Source organism: Cydia pomonella, chromosome 12 (assembly GCF_033807575.1).
Source record: "Cydia pomonella isolate Wapato2018A chromosome 12, ilCydPomo1, whole genome shotgun sequence".
Taxonomy (NCBI): domain Eukaryota; kingdom Metazoa; phylum Arthropoda; class Insecta; order Lepidoptera; family Tortricidae; genus Cydia; species Cydia pomonella.
In genome coordinates, this window is record NC_084714.1 from 5,406,693 (window position 1) to 5,412,194 (window position 5,502).

A 5,502-nucleotide genomic window follows, 5' to 3' on the forward strand; every position below is an offset into this window, starting at 1 on the left:
TTACAAAAAACTCAAATTAATGCTTTAGGTAATATTTAGAGTAAATAATAAAATAATGCGTTAAGTTTTAAAGCCGATTTTCAAATATTATTCCGTTCTTATACTGGCCCCGCTGAACAAACGTACTTCATTCCTTGTTTATTTAATGAGAGCACGACCTTGTTATGACGTCACTCCGAACGAGAGAGATGAAACTACCCTAGTGTGATTTTCCACGAGTGGGAAAGAGAAGGCAATATCAGCTGAGAGTGAATAGGCGATTTCTTAATCGAAGACGTAAAGTTCATTGTCTTTTGCTCTGAATGGGCTAAGTTTTTAGGGTTCCGTAGTCAACTAGGAACCCTTATAGTATCGCCATGTCTGTCTGTCTGTCCGTGCGCGGCTTTGCTCCGTGATCGTTAGTGCTAGAAAGCAGTAATTTAGCATGGATATATAAATCATGCATGGCGACAGAACGGTAAAATAAAGACTGTCCAATATACGTTCGAATTCGCCTTATAGTTGGGTAAAATAAAATACTACGGTACTTTTACCACACAAAGCGAGATGACGTACCTACTTTTGGACATACCCGGGTCCAACTGCTTTTTTTTTTAATACCAAATCTGTGGCAAACAAGCATACAGACCGATTGATGGTAAGCAGTCACCGTAGCCTATTAGCCGTAGCGTGTTACATGCGCGTTGCCGACCCTTTAAAAACCTGTACAGTCCTTTTTGAAGAACCCCATACTGTATACCCTCGGGAAAACCTCGGCAGGGAGCTCATTCCACAGCCGGAGCTTATATCCATTATGGTTTATCTCCATTACATATTTAATAAGTTACTGCTATTTATTTATCCTATTACCTAACGTTTTCATTTATGTGTTTGAAGCAGCTTTCTATACCAATTTACCGAAATAAGCAAGTCAGACTGGAAATCGTTGAAATCCCTCTGAGCTCACAATAAACCCTAATATTCCATTTGCGAACATCTCAACCTTCTACAAATATCCAATTCGTTTCGTATAAGCAATAAATAAGAGGAAAAGGTTTCCAGACGGTCCCGCAGTGTACTGTTCTAAAACAGTACCTAAATATTACTGTAAGTACCTAAATACGGTCACAAAATACCTTCTCACAGCGACAATAGTATGAGGTCCCTAACATAGTACAAAGAGTGGGGAAGTAGGTTATCTTCATATAACGCACCGCGCGCGGCTTGTATGTGTGCGCCATAGTATCTGATGCGTCGCCGCACGCGCGCTCAAACAAAATCTCGACCCGTTTCTCAGTGCGCCAGACGGGGCTTTTCTTTGAGTGTGCGTGCGGCGACGTAAAGATACTATGGCACACACATACAAGCCGCGCGCGGTGCGTTTGTGTGAAGATAACCTACTTCCCCACTTGATTGTCACTGTGACAAGGTACGAAAAAGCACTAAAATTAAATTCTTTCCCCCTTATTCAAAAACTTAAACGGGCCTGATTATGTTTTATCCCTTTCTTACAAATGCATTAGTCAAAGTGAGAGATAAAGATAAACGATTCATAACTAGAGGCCAGAAACACGATTATGAATAATGCCAACGACATTACAACTGGTATAAATCTGAATCTCTAAAATAATCTTACCGGAAAGAATAGTTTTGTTTTAATTACTTAATAAAGTAGTTATGCTTAATACGTTTTTATTTATACTTTTTCTCATAAGCGAGAGAAAAGCATTCGATTTTTATGCAATTGTAATTGTTTATTGTTTATTTGTTTTAGTTTACAATTGTACCTTAACAGCTAAAGCCAAAGCGGCACAAATTGGGAGACAGTCATACTTATATATTGAGAACAAAAGTATCTACATTATACAACACTACTTACAGGCATCTCTCGCTCTATCACTTTCTCACACTCAGTCATCAGTGGAATAATAAACCTGATTTATAAATCGCTGTAATATTATATTTCTCCTCTATTTTCTCATTTCCTTACATTTTTGTTTCATTTCTATGTCGTTTTTTAACATTGATATTGACCCTTGATATTTGCCTATCATCATCATCATCTTTTATCTGTGTCGTTTTCATTCATTCCCTTCTAGATTTGTTATTCCCTCTGATCGGGCAATGTGTAAACGCTCTAATACTTACAGCATATTTAAAGATAAAGAGATAAAGATAGTTTATTATTCAAGTAGGCATATTACAATGCACTTATGAACGTCAAATAAAGCTACACCGGCTCTAACCCTACATCTCTGACCCGAGAAGAAAACACGTGTAGGTACTGTTCTCACACCGTACACTGTGTCTATGGGGTGGGTAAGAAAAGTAAAAAAGGCAACGGATCGAAGTCTTTCGTCCGTCGGATCCAATAATCCGGCCGTCTGTCCGCCGCCTAATGTGATCGCAGCCTAATGAAAAACGCGCGCCCCAACTTATAGTACGGACCATGTTATGTTGTTAACCGACTGTTCAAAAGGTAAATTGTGTTTAGAAAAAAAAAATTACTATAATAATTGCCATTGGTGTCAATGTGATTAACCAAGAATTAAGTTTATCCTATGTTTATCACCACATAAGTGTCATTACCGTATGGTAAAGTAGGAATTATAAATGTCAAAATTGGTATATGTAATAACAATATTTCGGTTTTGCCTCAGCCAATAATTAGGTATATGTCGACGGTCCCAAGTAACACTGTCGGATCTGCAAAATGACTACTTTCCAGCAGAGCCAATCAAAGTTTTGCAAACAGGTTTTGACTCTATAAAATCGTCAAATTATGATATTAACTTATAAAATTTGGGAATAGTTACTATTTTTAGATACTCTTAAAATGTGCATAAGTAAAAATAAGAAAATACTTGAGGAAACCTCAGAAATAGTACAACCGACATTTTTGCCTAGAGATTCCTAAACGATTTTGTCGGATGTGTCACATACTACTTTTTTGTTTGGACATGGTTCATATAAAATGGTCGTATATGTCACTAACGCCTTTTTTATTGGACAATAGATAATAATATGGGTCGCATGTGTCATTTACGACTAAATTACCTGTGTTGTGCATTTCTTCTAGTGGTAAGATACGACAGTTAGATGTTGTGTTATGTGTTTAAAATAAAACATTTTAATTGATATATGATTTATTCCAACATATGAGAAATATATTGATCTAGAAAAAACAAAATAATATATATATATTACATATATTATTGATTCAAATCAACATTAAATCACAGATTACTATTAAACGAATAGTCAACAAAATATGTCATTAATTAGCAAAAAGGATTGCACTTTAAAGAAGAAGAAACGCGACCTTTAATCAGTATCACTATCAGTATATGAATCACCTTGCACGTTTCTTTTTTTCTTTTGGCCTTTCTCCTGGTGAGTGAGAGCCTTATAAAATTGGTGGTATTTTTCCGGGATTATACCACTATTGCACAAATCGACTAAATCTTTGTGTTTAGCATAGGTCAAGGGAAGTGGTCCATCATAAGCATTCATGAGTTGAAATTCTTTTGCTAATCGCTGTGTATTGTTGCGAGTTGGACACTTAACAACCACAATTGTTTTTGGAAATTGGCCAATTTGTTATTTATATTCAAGCCTGTCGAATTCTGTTTTATTCACCTTCACTTCCCTAAGACGTTCCATTGCACTTTTTCATTAGATATGTTCTTTGCCCAATATTTAGTTTTTAACAACTTTTTGATATTATAAAGATCACTCGTGCCCATTTCATAAACAACATATGGCTCACCTTCTGACTTCGCCCAACGAACTAAGCAGTACCACTCCTCAGGAACATAAATCATTTTACGCACACTAGCTCTTTCTATCACGGAGTGGACGCTATCAACCTCGTTTTGAGTATGACCTTTTTCTAAAAATCGATGAGTGATAGTGACATTAAATTCTCTGGCTGCGAGCATATACAATGTAAAAACAATGCGATTTCGGTTTTGACCGCCACAGTTGTCAGACCAAAAGCGAAATTCCTCGACACCTTTTTGAGCATGTTCTTTTATAAAATTGTACAGACAACTAGACACTTCATTAGATCCACGTTTTGCAATGCCTTCGTGCCACATATAGCATTTCCCTGTTTTATCACCGCAATTATAGACAGTACAATTTTCTTTATGGACTTTTCTTTTTTTGCTCTCGTCAGTTTTATAAGTTTTTTTACGTGGCTTGCTTGTAGAAGGCGTGTAAGGGCCGCCAATAGATGCAACCGTTGATGGCGTTGGAGCATCAAAATCTGGATATGTAGAATCATTCTGAATAGGCGAACAATTCGAGCAGAATTGGCTATTGCAATTATGATGAGATGAGTGAATAGGAGAAGGAACTGGTGTATCAGACGCATTTTGTGGATTATTTTCTGAATCTAAAACAGTAGTATCTATCACACGAAATGATGTAAGGATAATATTATGCATGCCTGGAAATTTATCCTGCGGTAGATTCTACCTCTATAATACCTGATAAGATACGAGGAGATCTGCTCGTCAGGTTATCTATTTCTGTAGGCATTTCAGGGAAGTTTTCTAACTTTACATCAAGATTTCCAATTACAGCAACGTTAACTGCACTTGAACTAGCAATATTTGGTCTTATAGTAGAAATTTCATATTTTTTTAAATCTGCTGATGATGGTGGTATAATTTCTTCTTCACCTGGAATCGGTGAAACATCCTCGTCACAATTGCCATTTTCATTTTCGTCATTAAAAACATCTCCGAGTAAATATTGCAACTGGATTAAATCATCTTCATTATGCTCTGGAATCGGCGATTCTGGTGCACCTTAAAAACACGTAAATTATTAGTTTTCACTGATGTGATTAAAAACATGATAGTATATAAAACGTAATAAACTAAATGGTAGCTCACTCTAAGGCGTATGTGGCTAAAGCGTTACGGCTTATACAAGTGCAAGGGCAAGTGCTCAATACTACTACTTCATTACAAATCATAAGTTTAGATAAGTGTGAAACATTCAGCAGGTATAAATAATACAAAGTCTCTTTAAAGTAGTCAGTTATGCCACTTAAAACTAGAAATAATCTGATAAAATCCATACAAAATTGTCGGATGTGTAACTTACGACCTAAATAGTAATTAATTTTCCGTAAATAATGAAGGTAGTGTAACATAGAACATAAGCAGTAATTTTATATCCATGAAATAACGTCGGATATGTTATTTACGACATAAGTTATAATTTTGTTCCATGTAACAATGTCGGAAGTACCACATACAACACAATAGATTGTCATAATCCAATGAATATTGTCGCAACTACCATAACCAACATTATAGTATGGGCACACCAACCTAGTCAAAACAAATCTAAATAAACCACAAGAAACACCACGTATGGTATTTTTAAACAATAAACCAGTATTGTAATATTTATACTTTAGTGACATTGTACTTACCCATATTATCTTCAGAAAAAAGGATGTGACTTGAATTCACGGCATTTTGTTTCTTCTTTTTTCGTGGAATA

General features: G+C 35.8%; 1 long non-coding RNA gene across 1 annotated transcript; it reads right to left on the reverse strand.

Moving 5' to 3' along the window:
* Positions 1–3,107: 3,107 nt before the first annotated feature.
* LOC133523312 (uncharacterized) lies at positions 3,108–5,170 on the reverse strand. The gene is made up of 2 exons (XR_009800214.1): positions 4,884–5,170; positions 3,108–4,796 (listed from the first exon to the last, which is right to left on the reverse strand). It is a non-coding gene; the product is annotated as an uncharacterized LOC133523312 (long non-coding RNA).
* Positions 5,171–5,502: the final 332 nt, after the last annotated feature.